Source organism: Xiphophorus maculatus, chromosome 23, assembly GCF_002775205.1.
Source record: "Xiphophorus maculatus strain JP 163 A chromosome 23, X_maculatus-5.0-male, whole genome shotgun sequence".
Lineage (NCBI taxonomy): Eukaryota > Metazoa > Chordata > Actinopteri > Cyprinodontiformes > Poeciliidae > Xiphophorus > Xiphophorus maculatus.
The window spans coordinates 26,999,268-27,022,134 of record NC_036465.1 but is presented as its reverse complement, the minus strand read 5'-3'; the positions used below and the strand labels follow the sequence as shown (position 1 = coordinate 27,022,134).

Here is a 22,867-nt window from a genome sequence, read left to right as displayed (position 1 = left end):
TTGAATGAAACAATTTTTTATCAACTGTGACGCTGTGAGAGCTCTGGAAGAGCCAGCTCCACGTTGTCTGAAAAAAACAAACCATCATCCTCCTGCTACTTCCTGTCGTCTTCCTCGTTGGTTTCCGCCAGGAGTAACATCCGGCTGTTGATCACATGAATCATGTGATTCGATCCAGTGTTCCCATTGCAGTTTTGCAGAAGCATTTATTTTGATGCGTCCAAAAAACCTTGTGCAAAAAAGTATCAAAATTGGCGCGTTTTCATTAAACACATTTATTTTTGTATTATTTTGTTAAACTTACACAGTTTTATGGCTAATGGAAATGCATCTAGTGTCTGACCTCACAAATGTATTTTACTTCTCAAAATTCCGACACACTCTTAAACTTTGATTATTTTTTTTTTACCCTGAAATGCCACATTTAAATGAAATAAAACTGCTGATATATTTTAGACTGTTGACCTCTCCAAAGATGGCTGGCGATCGGCTCTAAGGAGAACCGGTAATGACAACGAATGGATGGATTACAAATATGCTAATTTCAAATCAATAAACCCCCTAAAACCTTTACTGTTTTTGAGCCAAGTTGCTGTAGTAAAGCAAAGTTGTTGGCAGTTCACCAGTGACTTCACAACACCGCTGAGACGGCGTTGGCGTTGTAGATGAACTTGTCTCTCGCTCTAAGTCACGCCAGACTGTAATCTTTTGTAAGTCCACTTAATCCCTCAAGCTAAAGTTACAGAAAGATGAATCAGATGAAACTGAAAGGTTAGATTAAAAAACCATGCCACATGAAAACCAGTGTGGTTCATTTGTCCAGAATAATAATGAAGTAGCAGTGTAGACATTTTTTTTATATTTTTGTCGGATTTGCTTCTCTGTCAGTAGAGTAAATATTAACTGTCTGATTCTGTTTTCTCTTCCTCTCTTCATTTTTTTTGCCCTTTTTCACTCATGGCTCATTCCTTTCCCATCACCCCTCGTTTTCGTCCATCAACACTTCCAGCAACATCACCATCTTGCCCTCTTTCTCTTCCTCCAGTGTTTCCTCCACCTTTTTTCCACTTCCCCTCCCGTCTTTTTGCTTCATTTTTTTCTACTGTGCTCATTTTCTCTTCCTCCTTTTTGCTCCCGCCTCCTCCTTCCATCTCATCCATCTCTTGCTGAGAGGCTGCGTCAGGGCAGAAAAATGTTCGACAGATGTTATGTAGAAGTTTAGCCCTAGGTGGCATAACTAAATAAGAGTGTGTATCTGATTCTGTGTGCATGTATGTGTGTCACCTTAGGGGTCCTCAACTAAATAAGAGGAGGGGGGGGAGTGCCTCAGGTTGTTCCCTATACATACCCCCTGCCAACATGGGGTGTGTGTGTGTCATTTAGAGAATGTTTTGTAATACTCATTTTATACAAAAAAGAAAATAAATAAATAAATAAAAAAAGATTTTATACAATTCTGCCAAACATCCGTGTAAAACTTCATGATAGTATTATGACTAGGTGTGTCCCAGTTCAACTTTTTCACCTCCAATACAATACCAGCATCGCAATTTCAGATATCAATATCAGGATGAATCATGCGTACTCTTGTTACTTATTTTGTAGTGTGGAATGTTAGAAAAGGCTTGATAAATGAGGTTACAAATAGGCCAGTCATGGTAACAAGTTTTGCCAGACTATAGATTGTCCCAGAAGTTTTTGCGATAATCGATAATATTGTTATTTTGAGACTGTTTTGAAGTAATACAGTAGTAACAACACAATAATGCAAGAACAAATTCTCAAAGAGAAATAAACTTTAAATTCTAATGAACATTTAACCCTGGCACTGGAAGATGATTTAGATATCCAAAATAAATCAACAAAACAACAGAAACAACAAATAAAGTGAAATTTTAAATCTCTGTGTCAAAGTTAGCCTTCATATAAAGGCCTAGTTGAGACCAAAAGCACCAAACTGAAGACTTTTGTTATAGAAAAGAGAAACGATAAGTCATGCAAATGGAAATTATCAAGCTCATTTTAATATATAAGTGATTAATTACTCACTAGTAAATTGCCTTCACAGAAACATTGTTGCAACGCATTGATACAATGAAATACAAATGTACTCATCTTTATGATAGATGACACCAGCTACAAATGATCTCAGAATGCCTGGAGAATCTGAAGCCGTGGTCCAACAGAACCAGCACACACTACCATCTACTCAGCAAACTGGAACCAACATTTAGCTTTATAGTTTTTTAGTTTATTACTTTTATAAATTGTGGAGTACTTATTACTTTGGACCAACATTTAGCTTTATACTTTTAATATTGGAGCAGGACCTAGAGAAACTCCTGCTAGTTCACTGAACAACCCAGAATAAGAATCAACATTTAGCTCTATATTGTACAAATCTAGAACAACTGGAACCCACATTTAGTTTTATATCTCTCTAATCCAGACCAAACTTAAGATCCAGAGAAACCCATATTAGTTTATAAATTATGGACAACTTACTCTCATTAAACATAGGGAAAAAATATTAAATTTTGTTAAAAATATTTTTTACCTCTTTGTCTTTCTTTTGGCTTTGTTGTGTTGTTTGTATTTCCTTCTAATTCATGTAAAGCACGTTGAACTGCCGTGATGCCGAAGATGTGCTATATAAATAAAGTGGCCTTTCCTCATGGTGTCCCTCTCTAGCTTTGGAACTTCACCCTTTTTTCTTTTTTAATAAATAGTCCACAACCATACTAGTCCGTTTTTAGTAGGAGTTATTCAGAACTCTGTCTTTATAGGACAGGCTAGTCAAAAAGCCAGAAATACCAATGGAGTGTTTCCCCGCTGAACCCTCTACGGTGTTTTTATTTTTTCTTTTTTCCCGTTGTTGTGGTTTTTTTCCCTCCGTCTCCTCATCTACTGTCATGCAGAAAAATGAGCTGTTGTGTTTGTGAAAGTGAGTGACAGCAGGCGGAGAGCAGCCAGACGGCAGCCGAGCTCTGATTCACCGAGATCAACAAACTCTTTCTCTGCTGCTCTTCCCCTCTGACAGGGAGGGAGTGACAGGCCTGACTGACTGACTTGGCCATTTTACGTTCTTCCTTTATCTCTGTTTTTAAAACGATCCTTTCTTTGAGCCAGCGTTGGCCTTCTCGCCCCGCGTCCACACCGCTAGCGGTGTTAAATAATGACAGAAGAGGCCTCGGGGCCAATCACATTTCATTTCGTAGCACTAATTTCCCAATACACCCAGACTATTAAAAAAAGAAAATCTATTAGTTTAGCCGCATTCACGCGCAGACGCTTCACATGGGAGCGTCCTCAACCGCAGATGCAACAAAAGGCGGTTTTATGCGAGAGAGAAAAAAAAACAACAAAAAGACACAACAAGTGTTTTGCTTTCATAAACACACAGGCACTCATCAAGGCACAACCGTCCCCAGTGCAGATGAAAGTGCGAAAAAGCATGCAGACTCGCACACATGCAAATCGTGTTAATTGGCAGGGTGGTTGAGGCCATTATGAGTTAATTACTTTCTTTAACCTGATTCAGTCACTACTAAAGACAGAATTAACCACAGAGAACCTCTTGTGTGTGTGTGTAAGTTTCTAAATCGGAGAGCGAAATCTGCGAGGGTCTCGAGTGTATGTGGATTTTCCCTCGACACGGTAGCGTTGACCCCTATTAAAGTGTATTAATAGCCCAGCTAAATGTTCATTCTGTAGATGTAAGAGCTTGCAGCAAAGATAATATGCTATTAGTAGTGACTGTGTGTGTAGTGTGTGAGTGGGCAGTTGTACAGACAGGGTCATCTGGGGCTGCTTGGGGCAGAAATGGAGATTTTCTTGTCACGAATCTGCTGATCTTGGTATTTTCCATGTTACCTACTTTGTATTGCTGATGAATAGAAGAGCTTCTCCTTGGGATCATTTCCTGTGAAGCATAAAGCGTCTCACTGCTACCTGCATATCATAGACTTTTCTAGACCGTACCTGAATGCATCATTCTTTGTGCTCTACACCGCTGGAACTCAGCAGCATTTTCCATTGAAAACAATACAGAAGCTTTCTGAAACAGCAAAAACGAGTCCAATTTGGTGTCTTATCTGAAATATCAGTGGCATTTTCTGATGATGGATGTGAAATTATAAAATACCCATCAGTCCATAGCAATATGAGCACCTTTCTAATATTGAGTTCTGACCAGACGCAACGACGACAAACAACGTCTTAATTGGTACTTTAAGATGCCTTCTTAAAGCTCAAAGCTCCCATAATCTTAGCAGTGCGTACCGATGGCTCTGAGTTTTGATGTTAGGTTGTATTTACAATAACTCCTACCTCAGCTGTGTCTAAACATAAAAGAGAGCTACAAAATACATCGACTCAGACTTGCCAAGGATACATCAGCATGTCGTCACCTTTATAAAATAATGTCATAAGTCATTTTTTTGAAAAAAAATTGATTTGGGTGGCACACAAACTTTTCTTTTGAAAAATTTTTAGGCAAAGAAAAAAAAAAATCAATTTTAGCAAAAATTGATTTAGGCCATTATTTTAGGAAGGTGGATATACTTGGACAGGTCTACTTGCAGGACATATTTGACTGACTGTTATGCCTTGCTCCTTGAGATGATAAACTCATGGAAAACAGTGGAAAGCTGTTAATGACAAAGAAAATATGGCTTTTTTTGTTATAACATATTGTCACCACAATGTCTTCTGGATGATGGAGGCGACGGTTGTAAGAATTTCTTCTGCAAACTCTTGCAGCGGTCACTCGGAAGCTGCAGCTCCAAGGAGGAGCTTTGTCCTCGAGGGCGGGGCTAAGTCCACCCGGGCATTTCACACAGCTAAATGGTTGGCATGGAGATTAAATGATGTCTCAAACATGCATGAAAGAATCAAAGCAACACTCCAGGTATGTTTTTGATGAGGGCATAACATTATAACATGATGCAAAGCCAAAACAATTTCCATTTTCTATAACACTGCCCCTTTAAGAGACATTTTAGAAAACCCACATTTACATCAGTAGAATGTTAAAATTTGAAACATAAAAGCCTCCAGTGCAATTTGAAGCCAGAACAGTTTTTGGTGTGCAGCAGTGCTGTTCAAAGCAAGTCAGATGTATTGATCACAGATTGTAATTTCTGACCACCGGCTTCCACACGACCCTGCTCACAGACTGACAACTGACCTTGACACTGAAAGGATCCCATTATACTGATGAGGAGATGCTTCCCAGATATCATGCGGTACTTTAGGTTAAATATTTATGGGGGGTTTCCTCGATATGTAGCAGAGTAGCCCACTGAAATACAATGTTATTCTGGTTTCAGCTCTGACACCAAATGCTTATTACATTCATTTTCCAATATTGAGGAGAGAGAGAATATATTTGAGATTTGAGAGCTTATGTAACATATAGTGAAAACATCACTTTAGTCTGTAAAATATGATTTATCCAAAAGCTTAATGAGATATCTACAGATAGTGTAGTTGTAATTTAATAGTTGACCAATAATTCATACTGACAAATACAAAAACTGTATTTGTCAGCTTTTCTGACAGCTTCAAAAAGCTGTCAGAAAACATCAAGGTGGAAGTTAATGCATATTTTAAAAAGAGCATCTAAACCCAAAGCAAAGCAGAACTTTAAAACTAACAGGTTAACTTTTTTTCTGAGTCATTTATTTCATTGTTTTCCTGCGCGCTGAACATCATCATGTTCCCACCGGTAGCAATAAAGACACACTGCTGCCAGGTGATCCCTCAGCTCCCCTCTACTCCTAATCTGCAATATGTTCAGATTGGCATGTCTGCTAATATTTGATCTTTTTGGGGCAACTGAAAGAGATTCACACACACGGACTTGCAATATGCTTCGTTTGGCAGACTGCCTCATAAACGGTGCTGTTTGAACTCGTCCACTTGTTCACAAACAAAGACATTTGAGTTATGAGGCTTATGACGGAACTCTGTGCTATTCATTCATAAAATAGGTTGGTGAGCTTCATCATTGGTTTTTGTCACTGCGTTTATTTCAGTTGTGAATGTTATTCACAAAATTAATTCATTCAGACAGACCCGCTTGACAGCACACACACATTGGCAATCAGCCGTGTGTGAGAGCCGGACTGACTGAGGCAGACAGGTGTAGTGTACCATATGTTGACTATGGTGAAAAGGTCAGTCCTCTTGTGGCCTCATTATAATATCCAGGTTTCCTGTTTGTCTGTTGCAAGTTGCAAAGCCACACTTCACACACTCTTACTCAGCTTTTCAGTCTTTTTTTCTTTGTTTGTTTGTTTTGATTGTTTTAGAGAACTGTCACCTCTGTTTCCAAAGGCAAAAATAGACGCGTTGTGATGTTCAGAGAAGCTGTAGCCTTTCGAGGTGTTTGTGTGTGTTGGATTGTGCGATATAAAGCTCCCAAGGTTTACTGCTACTGCTTAGTCAGCATGTCTGTCTTCATATTCTTTAGTTTGGAAAGGCAGTGAACCTTCATGTGGAGTCCCAATAGGTTCTGTGTAAAAATTACTTGTTGTTTTTGATTCACATTTTCAACAAAAAAAAAAAAGGTAAATGAATAGAAAAGGTGTAAAGAAGAGGTGTAAAACCGTAAACATAACCGGACCAAACTATATCAAAACATTTTAATGTAATTTCTTTACACATTTACAGTACATATAAACCCATCGATATGGAACACATTGAACTAGCTAATGAAGGATAACAATTGTTCATTGAGTCATACTCTTGACCAGATTGTGGATGAGTTTGGCTCAGTTACACTAGCGCCAGGTTTGGCCTCTGAGTAAAGATGAGCACTGGTCAGGAGCCATTGGACCAAAACAAACCTTGTCACTGTGCCACTTGTGTATCAGGCCATGGCAAAGTTTTACCTACCCAACCAGCCAGTAAAGTAATGTCAAACTTTATCTGGCTCATCCACAAGCACAGTCAACAATAATGGAAAAGCCCAACAACAGAGGACTTTCATGAACACGGAACCTGAAACGAACTACATCTGCAATTACTTCTGAAGTCTTCCAGTTCCTCATTGACCTGAGGATTACTTTGATTTCTTTTGTAATGCATCTATAATAAGAAGATGGATTATTTTTCATTTGCTTTGTTTCATTTCTATGTTTTCTGATAACTTCTTGTCCAAGTTGGGATCTTGATTTCACAAATAATAGTCAACTGCTGTTTATTTGTACTGCACCATAAAAATATGATACAGTGACCAGTTATGAAACAAAGCAATAAGCATTTTTGTCAAATCCAGTCATCAAAATCATCAAGCAAATGTACATCAAATATATTGATCAAGGAACGTCCCACCAATCGCTTTGTACAGCTGAATGGTTGCCATGGGAGATTAAAGGAGTTTCATGAAAGGATCAAGACAACACTCAAGGCATATTTTTGATAAGGGAATCACGTTTTAACAAGACGTAAAGCTCAAGAAAGTTGATTTTTAATAATACTGTCTTTTAAGAAAAAAAATTGTAAGAACAAAGGTATTCAATTTCAAAAATGTAATTTATTTAAAGGCGTTTTTGCACATCTTCAAAGGGTCCTAATATTTGTCCATGTTTAGCTACTGCATGCTACTGTAGGTTTGTTGCTTGGGAAGAGTAAAACAGACCCCGTATAGATTGCTTGTCTGTTAAAAGGCTAACACAGAAACCATGTATCCATTCCTTCAAAGCAGAAATCAAAATCCCTGACCTTTGACTGCACCTTTGGCGATAAAACGCATCCCTGTGTCACGCAGCCAGTCAAATGCCGAATATGGACCTCATTACGTTTGAGAAGAAAAACAGTGTGGCTCTCAGCCTGCTAGCTAGTAACGCCTCTGCAGCACACATGAGAGCCTGAGCCACACAGAGCCAGAGCACCCGGGCCTATTTCTCTTGCTAAGTACCAGCGTTCCTCTGAGACATCATGACGACCTCCACACAGATCTTTCCCGGAGCGCCGGAGCGGCAGAGGCTCAGAGCCCAGGAGAGAAGGCTGAGTTACGAGCTGATCTACTGAGACTGAATCCGGAGGGGAGGTGTTTTGGTGCTAATGGGACGTTGGGATGATCAACGTCCAGCTGTCACTTCCTTTCGTCAGCGTCGCCGTCACGACCGTTCACTGGAGCATGGTGAAAATTGGCAGCTTGGAGGCAGGATATCAAGCTTCACAGAAAGTCGTGTTTCCTCCTCTTTCTGTCTCTGTTAGGAAATAGGGACACGACATGATTTGAAGACCTTGAAAGCAGTTGATGCGACTCCACCACAATAAGACATGTTATTTTTTCTGGTTTTGACCTTTTGAACTTTGCCCTGTTTACTGTTCTTTACTGGTTGACACAGTCGCTTTCAGTGAACTACACATACACTGATCAGTTAAAACATTATGACCTGCCTAATAGTGTGTTGGATACACTTTTATTGCCAAAATAACATTGATTCCTCAAGCCATGAACTTAACTCTACCCCTGAAGGTGTGCTATGGCATCTGGCCCTAAGACGTTGACATCAAGTCCTGAAAGTTGTGATGTGGGGCCTCCTTGGATTGGAATAGTTGGTCCTGTATTCCACAAATGACCAATTCAGTGAAAGTTTGTGAATTTGGAGGCAGAGTCAACATGTCAAGCTTGTTTATTTGCTCATCAATTCATTCCTGAACCATTCTTGCTTTGTGTCAAAGCAAAAATAATGGTCCGTTGTTCACAGTTCATCTTCTTTGTAATGGCACGCACACAACAAGCCAAGGTCAAGTAAAAGTCACAACTGGTCAAATCAGACTGCCCTCCACTGGAGGACAAACTTCAACATAGGAACCATGACTTTTGGTTGGTTGGTTGGTACCAAGTCAATTGATGGATTGTTTGGTACCAAGTCAGTAGGTAGGTAGGTTGGCTGAGTGGTTTATTAATCGCTTTGGGATGTTCCCTCATGAAAATTGTAATCTAAGTCTATAAAATATTAAAAAGTTAGCCAGTCTGGTACTGGACCAACTGACTGACTAGTAAACAATTGATCAAACTGAGATGCACTGTTTGTTTTGGACTCTTTCTATAAGTGTTAACTTTTTCAGCATTTTGAGCCACTGTATCAGACCACATGGGCCAATGTTCTCTCCACATGTGCATCAGTGACTCTTGGCCAACCAACGATCTCCCTTTACTTTGTTCACTCATAGTAGATACTGACCACTGCAGACTGGGAGTGAACCATAAGGGCTACGTTTCTGGAGATTCTCTAACCAAGCCGATCACAGTTTTGGTCTTTCTTAGATCCGCTCGAATTCTTATGTTTGCCTTTTACGTTCTTTCGTTTGCTCAAATCCTCTTGTTTCTAGCAAGACAAATGACTTATTGCCCAGGGATAACAGAGGACAAATAGGCTCTTGGTTAATTCTGGCACATTTACAAAAATGCTTATTGATGTGGATTGTCCCTACCAAATAAATTACAATTTTTTTTTTAAATCCAACATTTAGACCACCAGATTTAGGAGCAAAAATGTTACAAAATTTTATTCCTGTCTTTGGTCCTATTGTTGTGTCTGATCTGATTGGTGTGAGAATTGTGGCATAAACAGCTTTTTTTAAACAGTTCCACACCGTGATGATAGAAAATGTTTTTTATGAGTGTTTGTGAGTCTCTTTTCAAGCCAATTAGCTTTCAGCTACAGCTAATCTGGCGCTCAAACAATCCAGTGATAAGAAAATATAAATATCTTTAACTAGGCTGCTGTTGCGCAGAGCTGAGCATATCCAATAAAGCTCCCAGTGTGTTACCACTGATGCTTTTATTAAAACCCACTTTGATAATTTCCTTTTTGTCTACATCATTCTTCTTGTACCACTCTCTCTCTGTAGGCCTTTTTTTCTTTGAGCCTCTATTTATTTCTGTCTCTGAGCATTCAGATAAGTGATTGGGAAACAGACGTCGTTATATTTTCCAGTTCTTTGCAAATGGAAAATCCAGCAGCCCTTGGCTAAAGAATAAATATTTCCACAGCGTTTTTTTCCACTCCCACTCAATGAGGATAAACATGCACAACCGTTGCCTCCGTGGTGAGGAGTAATCTCGGCTTTGTCATCACTTTCCCAAATTGGTTTAGACCCATCATTTACATATGTTGATGCTTCTTTTCTTTTGTCTCTTTGCATTTTCATAAACAGGGATTTCTCATTCTGTACTTTAGTGCTTACAAACACACTCTTAAGATCTTCACTGCCAGCCTCACGCCATTATGACATGGGTAGACGACTCTTACCGAAACTTTCTTAATTTAGAGATAGACCACATAACTAGTGGCAAACATTTTCAAGATCTTACTGATGCTGAAAAAATATCTTCTTCCCAACAGAAGAGCTTTCACACTGAAAGGTTGTTGTCAACTTTGACCTGTAGTTGTCCTGATTTGGTACGGTGCATTCACTGGTCAGAAATCAGATTGTTTTTGTTTCCAACAAGTCCACCACCACCGGTCCAAGACGTTTAAACTGAGAACTGGGTGATTTCTCAGTGGGACTCGGTGCTACCAAAGTAACCAAAATTTTTCATAATTACAGCATCCAACAAGAGTAAACATCTGATGGGAAGAATAAATATGTGATGACAGAAATGAATTCTATTTTAATTATTTTTTACAGCCATTATTATTCTGGCAAAGAATAATAATGGCTTTCTTGTATTCTTGGGTAATAGTGACCCCAGCTTAGATCACATCTAAAATAATTATAATTATAATTTTAACTGCCTATTTAATGGGTAAAGCACCAAATATGCCTCATTTTGCATTAAGGCACACAATAAAAAAACACCTCAGCAGTACCACAGAAACTAACATCTACGCTGCTTATGTAATAACACCGCAATATGCAGTACTGTAATAAAACTGGCTTTAAAATGTAATAAAACATTGTTAAAACCGCCTGATATGATAATCAATGTAATAAATCCTTGAACGCATTTTGCGGTACTCTCCGCTGCATTATTATTACAAAATGTAGCTCTTTATTTTTTTGAAGCCATAATGTAATAAACGATCACAAACTGTTTGTGTTTATCCTGATCGATATATATTTCTAATAGTGATCACGTTGAAGATCCTATACGGAAACTTTGGTCAATAAATGTCAAACTCTTAGCTGTTTATTTTCACTCATCGCCCTCAGTACTAACCTACATGTCGATCAAGGCAAAACGATTAAAAACACGTTCAAGGGTTTTATTACATTTTGCATCAACTATTGCAAAATGTGGTTTTAATAATGTTTTTACATTGTAAAGCCCCAATTTTTTTTTTTGCATTTCTATATAATGCAGCGTTACATTATATACATATAATGTATACATATGATCGTTACATATGATCTTCGCTGTTTCCACTCATGGGGATACAACCAATCAGTTGCAGGGAAAATGAGGAGCAGTCCTGTGTGTGGTTGCTTTACAAACGTTAGCCAACAGCACGTCGTGTAGCATTGGCCAAGTATTTCAGCTCCCAAAGCTGAATTTTTATCTGAATATTTTAGATGTGAGCTATGAAAGACAATCAGCTGTAAAACAAATGGGATGATAATGAAAGGCAATTCATATGTTCTGCATTCAGAACTACAGTATATCCGTAGCTGGAACACAATACATCTGATAAATCCTAAATGATCGTCCATTCTCATTAATATCAATGTTTCTCAGCTTTATAACTAGAGCTGTTCAATTTTCCACTTTCTCGTCAGCTTAGTCACATGACTAATGTTGAATATCATGAAACCTCAAACGTAAGCAGACACAGAACAGAGAAAAGTCTGCACATCCTCTCCAGCAGATGAAAACAAGTGTCAAATGAGATAAAAGCTAAGAGGGGCAGTTACATAACGGCGTGTTTAGGGACGCAGAGCGAGCCTCTGTTTTGTTGGTCTCGTCACACAGAAAAAGAGACAAAAGAAAGACGGAAGAAGAAGAAGTGGCTCTTCCGTGGCACTCATCTCAGAGTCTGTGCATGACACTCGTCTGAATATTTCATACACCACTTCCTTTTTTTATATACCTGTGTAGGCACTCCTGGAGATGTCTTTCAGTATGCGTGACTCATCTGTTCTACAATATGTTAAGAGGACTGTTCTCCACTCTGCAGAGGAGACTTTCTCTTGTCTTCTCTCTCCCTGTAAACACTGACAGCTGACACAGTTTATCAGACGATACGCCGTCCAAAACTGAAAGTGGGGAGAAGGAATCAAGAATGATAAATGTGTGTGTTTTTGAACGTTTGGAAGGCAAAGTAGTTGTTGTGGGTACAGCCACGAGGGACGCCGGACATCGGAATGTGGCTCGTATCTTCAGATTCCCTCCTCTGTCCAAATCAAACACAGACACCAGCAGCAACACAGCAGAGCAACAGTAATCTCACTGTTTTTTCTACAACGTAAAATGTTTAGTAAAAAAAGACTAAAAGACATGTTTTATACATGTGTTTATATGTGCTTATATGATGTGTTTTTAGCCTGAGCCAAGTCGTCTATGCGTACTGGGTAAACTAAGTATTGAACTATTTGATGTTTATTGGGTTTAATGACAGATATAAGTAACAATGAAATTTATTTATACTCACAAAGAAATCAAAGAAGTTAAGTCCACATGTGAAGTCATATGTTATTGTTACCATTAACCCTAAAACTGCTCAAATTGAAATTCCAAAAATAAATTTGCCTAATGGAAACATGATTGGGCAGTACAGTGGCGCAGTGGGTAGAGCTGTTGCCGTGCAGCAAGAAGGTCCTGGGTTCGATTGCCGGCCCGGGGTCTTTCTGCATGTTCTCTGTGCATGGTGGGCTCTCTCCGGGTTCTCTGGCTTCCTCCCACAGCCCAAAAACATGACTGTCAGGTTAATTGGTCTCTCTAAATTCTCCCTAGGTGTGTGTGTGTGTGTGTGAATGGTTGTGTGTCATGTCTGTTTCTGTGTTGCCCTGCGACAGACTGGTGACCTGTCCAGGGTGACCCCGCCTCTCACCCAGAACGTTAGCTGGAGAGGAACCAGCACCTCCCGACCCGACTAGGGACAAGGGTGTTAAAAAATGGATGGATGGATGGAAACATGATTTTTAAAAACTCACTATTTTCAATAAAAGGTTTGTGTTGGTTATTCGGCCGTATAAAACTACATGTATTTCTGAAAAATGCTATGGAAACGCTTTTTTTCACATCACAAACGTCTTGTGATCAACAGTGGGATGTTACTGCAGACCGAAACGCAGAAGAACGACAGGAAGTAGTAGGAGGATGACGGTTTGGTTTTGTTGTTTTTGGATGATGGCTCCACCAGAGCTCCCACAGCATCACACAGTTAATAAAAATTTGTGTGTCATCCCAACGTTTTGAATCCATAGCTTTTCTGTGAAATGGAAAATTTCCCAAAACGCAGCATATGTAACCCCTCCAAAGTAGGCGGGGCTTCTTGCTCTCATGTAACTGTTTGCGTCCGTTGTTGACATTTTTTTTATGACATATCTCGTGAAAAAGCTTATTCACAAAAACAAGAAAACTCCAGATTTGTAACAGCAAAAGAAAATACAGCTCTGCATAAACAGCTAACAGCATAGCATCGCACGTAGCTTACCGTTTTAAATTCATTACATTGCATTTTTTGGTCTTTCACTTGCGTCTGGTTCCATCTCATGTCAATACCCTCTTTAGAAATATATTTACCAGGAAACGTTGTTCACCTCAAATACTTATTTTCCTTGTACTGAAAATCTTTTCTTTATCAGTGAAAGGTCTCCCCTTAATCTCTCTCAAGGTGAAAAGTACACAGATTATAAAGTGTGAGTTTTAAAGTCATATTATGTTTTTAAAATCTTTGCACAGCCTAACCACCCTGCAGCTACTTTAGCTATTTCAAGTTAACAACTGTAAATTATTAGGATTAAAAAAACAGCCTGCGGGTGAGTCGGCGCTCGCTTCCAGCTCATACTTGAGTTTCTAAAGGTTTCCAAATGTACTTTCGGGTTCAAAAAGAAGAAAAGCAGTTTCTGCTGAGCATTGACACGTTCCATACTGCTAAGTGTTTTTTGAGAATTCGTGGGTTATTTCTTTCATCCGTCATCCTCTGCTCTTTATTGAAGTTACGCAACAATAAATAGATGCAGTAAACGCGCTCTCTCTCTTACATAGGTTGGGATAATAACATTTTACCATGAACATTATCCTATTGAGGCATTGTTGTGTGATTATACAGAAAACCTCTAATAGGTAAAGCTGATTTTCCTGTGGCTTTATCAAGCTCTGCTTACTGTCAGTTTCTAAAATGACTGGAGGTAAAGACAATGGATAGACAGACTAAGTTTTCCATAATAAAGCTTAATTCTTTTTGGAAAATTACTTACTGCTGCATTACGATAAATAAATATGACATGAAAGGATTAATTAAAATTGTGAATGAGCATTGTTGTTGTTTTTTCTTAATCTTTATTCTTATTAAACATGCTGGCTCCCTTCATGACAGAACTGTATAAGCTCTGTTGTGAGTTGTAAACCGAGGGGACAAAATGTAGTGGCATTTTTCTCTAGACAAATACAAAATCAAGAATGAATGATGAGCAACACTACTGAATAACATTGTGTCGGATCAGTTGTTAAAGGTTAGCAGAAAGGTTGCAGTCACTATTACTGGTGTAAAACAAAAATATTAAAAACATAAACAAACCATGCTTAGCCTGTAGGGGGGCCAAGAAAAGCCTGGTGGCCCGCCAGGATTATAATACAGTGAGGGAAACTCTGCAGATAAGTTTTTCCAGACATCAACTGATCCAAGTTAATTTGGATAAGTTTTTATCCACATTTTTAAAATTTTGTCAAAACACTGACATGCTAAAACATTCACACCACTTAGCAAAAAAAAAGTAGCTTTTTGATCTTTGTGCTTCTGAATAAAAGAACTTTTGAACATCCTATCTGACATATTAATGTGGCGAATTTCAGAGACTAATTCTCTGCGTGAATTTTTCCCATTAATTTGAGGCCAAACAGAGAGCTGGCTTTCCCCGTCGCTGCTTACAGATCACTATAATTCTTTTCTTATTAGACTTACGTGATCATAATGTACGACACGGTGAGATTTCCTCCTGACTTCTTCTATTCTCCTCAGACATTCTTTTATGAACTCGGGAACAAATACAGGCGGGTGACAGATGAAAGATTCGGCGAGAACGGCTCCTGTTTTTGAATAACAAGCCACCACAGGGAGGTTGATGCGAGGCCATCGATCAGGAAGGGCGTGCCTGCGTGTTCTGCTTCCTGCTTGCGAGTGTGATCGGCTTTACTTTGTTCCCCGGCAGCCAACCTCTGTCCTCATTAGTTCTGCATTTGTGTGTGTTTGTTCGACAGAGCGTCGTCGTGTTGTTTTCTTCTTTTAACAACATTTTTTCTTTCTTTCTCCAAGGCAACAAATTGCCGCAAATCGCAACGTCACGCCGTGGGGGGAGGGAGGGATTTACTCTGATCTAAAGTGCTTTTTCATGTGAACAAGACAAATGAAATTCAATGGGAAGGAATATGAGAAAGATGTTTCCAATGCATCAGCAAAGTGACAAGCTCTTCTCTCCGGAAAGTGATATTTAATTCAATGATTTCGCAATCTAATGAAGGAAGACAAAGGTGCGAGTCCAAAAGATGAAGGTGCTTTATCAATACATGCCTTAGCGACTCTGCATGTGTGTGTGGATGTAAAGAGGAGGGTTTTTGTCACTGTCCCAACCCTGTTCAATCATTTTCGTTGTTCATTTCTCCCCCTACCTCCGGTGCTGTTAATGCCGCCGTGTGGAAATGAAAAATGCATTAATGAATATGGCTGAGACAGTGACAGTGCATTGACTGATGACAGAATGAACAAGCTCATTATTAAAGGTCTTATCACCTCTCAACAGATGCAGCTCCACACACACCAACAGGGAGAGGGAAGGACCTCACATTTTGTTCTCTTCATTCATTTGTCATCGTAATCAACGTTTTCTACGACCTCCGTGAGAAGTTGTTACAAGGATCTTCTGAAGGTCAAGGTCACCTGAAGTAGCAAGAGCTCAAAGACAGCAGAATGGCACCTAGGTCAGGGAACAGCTGAGGTTGCAAAAAGGGGTTTTAGCTACGGATCGTCTCAGACTGGGGTTTTTGTTTCAGAGAACAGATTCCAATGGTTTTTGGCCAATTTATGAGTTTGATTTAATAATTGAATTTGCTCTAAACGTCTGGAGTTGTAAAATAACCCGCCAAATTTAATCAGTATTAAATGTGGCGGTCACTCACCAGTGGTAATTTGTGAAGTGAATATAAATGAATTGAATGCGTTGTAGACCTAATAAAAAATGACATTAACTGGTCAAACACCTTTGTTTCATCAAACAGATAATGCTGTTTCTGCTGTTCATTTTTGATACAGAAAATTGTTGATCTTTGTATGGTCATACAACCCGGGTGAATTTGGTTTAGAAAGCCAGTATAATGTCTTGTCCTATTACTAAATTTTATTGTTTTGCTAGGCTTACATTAGCATTCTTTATTTCTGTTTTGATATGACTTGTTGATGGTTTAGTTTGTAGCACAGTTCAGTGGTTCTAGTTAGGGTGCCTTCACATTAGTCCACTTTAATCAAACTTTGGTTTCTTTACCAAGAAAGTATCATTTTTTTGGGAAGGTGTGAATGTGCAATCGAACTCTTAAGCGGCTCGAAACAGCAAACTCTGGTTCGCCTAAAAACACAGGTCTCATTTCTATTAAAGTGAATTCTGGTGCGGTTCAAATGCATATTACAATTCAAGCGGGCCAGAGACCGCTCCAAAAGCAGGAAGCGATTTATAGCGCAGGGCGTTCTAGCACTACAAGGAGAAATGCCAGAGACTAAAGAGGAGTCCTGCAATAGCTAAAATCTGAGGCTGCTGCAGCTACATTTTGTGAACATGGAAGTTGCGTTCAAGAAGACAGCAGGTTCTCACCTGATAGTCTGGTTCACTTTCACAAACGAACCACACAGCCTTAAAGTCAGCCTTGCATATACCACTTAGTGAAAGTCAAATGGGAAAAAAAAAAAAAGCTTATTTGCGGTTCTGACCTTGTACCTGGAAGTTGGATGAAACAAAGGTCATTGTGTTTGACCAGTTGATGTTTTTGCCCGTCAGTTTTTATTAGGTCTTCATCTCATTTCATTCATTTATATTTACTTTTCAAATCGTTGATATAGAAATTTCACCTCATCAACACTAAAGTCAACCAAAGCACCGTCCTCGAAGCATGCAGCACATTTTGAGAGCCGCTGGCTGAGTGTGAAGAAGGAGTCGTGTAGAGGATTAGGCTGAATTGTTACTTAGTCGTTCTTTATTAGTTTTAAACATACTTTTAATTATTACTGCTGTCTCTTTTGAGTAGAAACTCTGCCGTTGTGTTTCTGCTTCAGTCTTGACAGATTTTTACACTTCACTGAGAACACGGTAACACTCCGAGAGAGCTCAGTCGTCCACAGGTAGCGCAGAGATAATTAGCTAAATCTCTATGGGTAGTTTGGGCCCCTCCGGCCCCCTTGATGGAAATAAATCAAGTTTCTGTCCGTCCTGTCAGTGGGACCAGCAGTGGTTAGGTAATAATCCCCTTCCTTTATTTGAATCGACTAATTAGACTCAGTAACCACACAGTATTTCTTCCAGCTGAAGCACGAAACGTTGCTGATACAAGCTGTGCTCCTGAAGGATGCAAATCGTGTGTCTACATGCGGCTCGTTGTGTCCCTCAGTCTCCAGTTCTCAGTGTTTGGGATTCTTGTTTTTTTTCTCCTTTCAGTCCTTTTCTTTTCACACCCTTTTGAAATCTTCCCGATATCATTACAGAGCTACTGTAGCTCTGGGGGTCTTTTAGCCAGCAACACGGTAAAAGACCTCTCAGTCAATTTCATACTTTGAGGAACGTTTAGCTTTTTTTCCATCGAGACTCATCAGCAGACTCAGATTGCTCTTACAGGATTAATGGCATTTCTCTTTGATTCAATGAGGTTTTTTTTTTTTTTAATATAAGCTTGTATTCATAGACACCCGAACAATGCTCTGCCAGACTGACACGTTTCCTCTCCCTCAGAGTACAAAAACAGGCTATTTCACAGTTGGCATGATACAGCTGGCCTAATGCATTATTTAAGACAAAAACATCCAATCATCATGAGAGGATTTCAATCTTGGCTGCACCTTTCCTGCATCTGCGTAGTCTTTGTTCAGCTTCTCTCCAACCTTCAAAGACATGTAAGTTAGCACATCCGTTACCTCTGGTAAAAGACTTTATGTTTGTAATCTTTGTTGTCTCTAGGTTTACCTAGCTGGCTCTTTAAGGATATTTTTCCGTCTCCATCATGTTTGCTCTGTGTAACTCATCAGTTCCTAATGTCTAGTACTCTACCGGAGTCACAAGACAATACGGTGAAAAAGTATTCACAACAAGCCACGACCCGGAATGGGGAATAGTGTGTTGATTCTTGAATTTCCTCCAGTCACTCTGCGCTTAGTTTAACTTTGACCGGACATATTCAAAGGTCTTGTTTGTTACTTTTCACTGTTACGAGCTTTTTTGTTCTAAAGAAATTTAGAACAAAAAACTTTCATCATTCAACCACTACCAACCCTACAAACACTGGGTTGCTTCACACTGTTTCTGGTGTCTAAGGTCTTAAACGTGCCTCCTGGTTTTAGTGTTTTATCACTATAAGTTTGAACTCAACAGACCATAAAACCTTTCCATCGCGACCCCCGTTTGACCATGGGGTCAGCTGGAGACGTTGGTCACTTTTCTTCACGCCTGACACAAGTCACGACTTCTGACTTACATTTAAAATTCTGAACAACCAGGGCTGTTTGAATTTCTTCACACATATATTTTTGCCCAATTTTCCCACTTGAACATGCATTTTTAATGTAGGCAACATTTTAGTATTGAGGGTATTTTCCTCAAGTAAAATTGCCTCCTTATTTATTCGTCAAGCTGAACATTTGGGTATTTGACTCTTTCCTTAGAAAGCCCTCCCACATAAACCAGTCTAGAAGTTCTAGTCAGGTAAATGTGTACACTTGGCACCCATCACGTCCAAACTCATCAAAAGTTGTTGCTTGTAGCACTCTCTGCTCCCTTCATAGCCCTTCATTTTTAATTTATGCTGGTAATCATCAAGCTTAATGTACAGTGCGAGGGGGAGCACTTCTCCTGCCGTCGAGGCGTCGTTCCTCTGTGGTCCTGCTCCACAGCAGATGGTGTCTCTGATACAAAGCGCATGATGCATCTCTCACCTTAATATTTGCTCCAGGGTCGCATTAAGCCAGCTGATCTCTCGCAAATCTGCTGTAGATGGTGAGTTGCAGATCCCTGGAGCTCTAGATCTTTCCGAAGAGTATTCTTGCACCGACAGTCGAGCCAAACTTTTACTGCTTTCTTCCATGTTTTTGGTGAGATTTTATTTCCCAACCCTGATGACGCGTTCATTGTTTTAGACGACGGAATGCAAGTAGTTTTGCCATCTTTTTTTGTGGGGCAAACTGCTTTTATCTTAACAGAACAATTCCAGTGCATGTGTTGGAATAAATGAACAGATCGACTTCGGCGTGTTGGTAGTCAAATAAACAGGTGGGTTAAAAATAGTCAAAAAACATTTTTTTAACAAATGTGAAAGTGAAAAGCAGATCCCCAGTGTTTAAATGAGGGCAAATGCAACAGATATTCCTATGGAAGTAAGACTTAGACTTGGATAACATAAAAAAAGTAGTTTGACAGAACCACTCTCCTTAGATCAGTATGGGAAAGTATAAGACAGGGTTTGCTTTAATCTACCCACGGCACCCGGTGAGCTTGAAATGATCAGATCAGGAAGATTCAGATAGCATCAAAGTCTCCTTAAGTCACAGAGGGGGTTACTCAAATGACTTTCCAACAATGGAAACTTTCCGCGCACACACACATTTCTTTAATATCTGATGACGTGTGGGCTCTCGCACTCGGAGGCACCTTCAAGTTCACAAAAATGCCAGATTTCCATCTCCTGTAATGACTGCGGAGGGAGATAAGCGCTTGGACAAACGTTACCGTCTGTGATTATAGCTCAGACTGACCTGATGAGACGGGCTGCGAGGAAGGACAAGGACCAGGAAAGGTCAAGCTTGATGTGAAACTCAAGGTTCAACGGAGCAACACGTCATCGAAACTATTCAATCTGGTCAGGATGTTTGTTTACAAAGTGAAAATATGTTTTCGATCATGATGATTTTAAATGATTACATCAAACTTTATGCCACAAGGGCCAAAATCGTCATTTTCTTTTTAAATATTAAATAATAAATGTATTTTTTCCACAGTTTTTTGTCTGCTCAACAATAAACCAAACCTGCTAGATTTTATTGAAATGAACAAAATAGTCAGAAAAGAGATTTGTATTATTGCACCATTGGAGGTGAGGGTGGGGAATTTATGTTTAAATTCAGTTAAAAAAGCAACAACTTTATCACAAAGAGAAATTTAATGTTTTATCTCATCAGGTACTAGTTAAGAAGTCCTTGTGGACAGAGATGTTGGAAGGAAGGATATCTGGTAGCAGTCAGACTTGCATTAAATCTGAAGTGTCTTCCTCCAGGATTTAAGGTCATAGTTCAGGTATTATTTGAGCTTTTGAGATGCTAACCAGGTGCTCCCAGTTGTAAAAAAAAAAAAAAGGTAACCTTGTTGCCACGGTTACGCATCGTAACGGTCCAAAAGCAAAAGAAGTGAGAGCAAAAATCCTTCCGGCTGCACAGCATCCAAAACCAGAGGGAGGGAATGTTCAAACATTCAGCAAAGCAACTGAAAAACTCATGAGATAAAGTTAAAAAAGAACAAATCAGAAATAATACACACAGACACTCCAACATGTCTGGAGTAATTCTGGAACGTTTGTGGTTTTGCTTCCTACAGAATTCAAATAAATGCAAAAACTTTGGGTAATGGATGAGAAATAATTTGTTTCGCCTAAACAATTTTTTCATTTTAGGATTTTGTTTGTGAAAATATCCACCTGATAGACTAACATAAACTAATAAATTATTTAAATCAATCCATCTGCATCAACAACTTGCGATTTTGCATAAAAGTCATTGAACGTGTGAACAGCAGCCAATCAAAAGGCTGTAAAGGCCACGTTTAGAACTCAAAAGTTTAGTTTAATTATCAAATGTAAATATCTTGCAATAACTACAACGAAATGGCGGGTGAGCTTCAAAACAATAATCAGAAAACAGATTTCTACAAAATAATGATTTTTTTAGTGATTGCATAAATATCAATTTTTTCTAGATTAGAGCTTTTTAAGAGTGCAGAGTTTTAGTCTTGGCTCCACCTGTTACGTGGGATATCTCAGGGCTCAGTATTAGGACCTGTTCTCTTTCTTTCTTTCATATTTTCCCTCTTGGGCAAATAAGAAGTAAATGTTCACATATGTTGTGTCATTTCTCTGCTGGTGACATTCAGCCGTGTTGTTCCTTCAGACCTTCTGAATACTGAAAGTTGTCGTCAGTCACAGCGATAAAATGGGAATCTTAATTATCCGTCGTTGAAGTCAAATAACTGAAATGAGGCAACACCTTGACCAAGCCACAGAAACGTTGGCAATATTTTTGGATTCTGGCATGTCAACGCATCGCCATTAATCAGAAACCGCAACATCGTGAACAAACAATCTCTTATTTTCCTCCATTTTATTTTGAAAGCGCCCTTCATGGACTTAAAGTTGGCCGATGTCCCGTTTACAGCTGATTATTTTTAACCGAAAAAACCCTCTGAGTCAGTTCTTTACCGGTTGGTCTTTTTAAATGAACATAACGATGTTATAAATCTTGTTGCAAAAGTGGAGCACAGCGACAGCAGCTTGTCCAATCATCATACGCAGCATTCAGTCGTGAACGAGCTCACAAACCCTTTACTGCAATTAAGTTATCTTCTCCCTAAAACTGTTTACTTCCGATCTTGCTGAACCTTTATAACACTGGCAGTTTGGCCGCTCACATGCAAGCATGGATGTAAAATCAAACCAGCAGCAGGCTGTAATTTTTAACTCCAGTAAGTGACAGGAAAGATTCACATTCTCTCTGCCATGGTTTTATGATGCTGGCAGCCAGAAGTAAACACCTATCTTGTCATTATCATGTGTTTGCTGCCCACCTTCTCATATTTAGATGGTAATATGGGTTAACCAAAAGTCCCAAACTCTTGCATTTGCTTATATATATAATATAAAACATCATATAAGGTGATGTTTTAATGCTCTGTGTATGTGGAACAAAAGCGATGAGGAAATGGTGACAAAGCAAGGAGAACATGGCGGTAGGTGGAGTGCCGGGACAGTGGGGGGGGGCGGACAGCGGGGGAGGAGGCCTACAGGTGAAGGGTTGTCTCATTAATCTTAAAAGGGCACGGCGTAACTTTCAGAATGCAAATGAAACCATCAATCTTGTCAGGGAGATTGAGCGATGGAAAGATAGAGAGATGGAGAGGGGTACCTGGGAAGAGGATGGAAGGGAAAAGAAGAATAACACAATCCTCCATGTCCCTTCGTGTCACATCACAAAAGTCTCATAAAGGGCGTTTCATCCAAAACTGGGAAACTGAAGTTTAACTGAAAGTCAACGTTTAAGAAGCGAGAGAACTGTCTACTCTGACATAAAAACCTAATTGTTATCAAGTTAAGACAAAAACAACAGAATCCTACATTTGGGCAACAATTGTGGGGACTTGTTGACCTGCTGTGGATGCAAACTGCATCTCTTTGCTTCCCACGGCCATGAATTCCGATATTTCTATTAAACATAGTTATTTCCTTTCTAAA

General features: G+C 39.3%; 1 protein-coding gene across 4 annotated transcripts in view; it reads left to right on the top strand.

Moving 5' to 3' along the window:
- The window catches only part of LOC102222637 (X-linked interleukin-1 receptor accessory protein-like 2), a 392,716-nt gene that overhangs the window by 299,503 nt on the left and 70,346 nt on the right, over nucleotides 1-22,867 (top strand). The gene's annotated exons all lie outside the window — the stretch shown is intronic.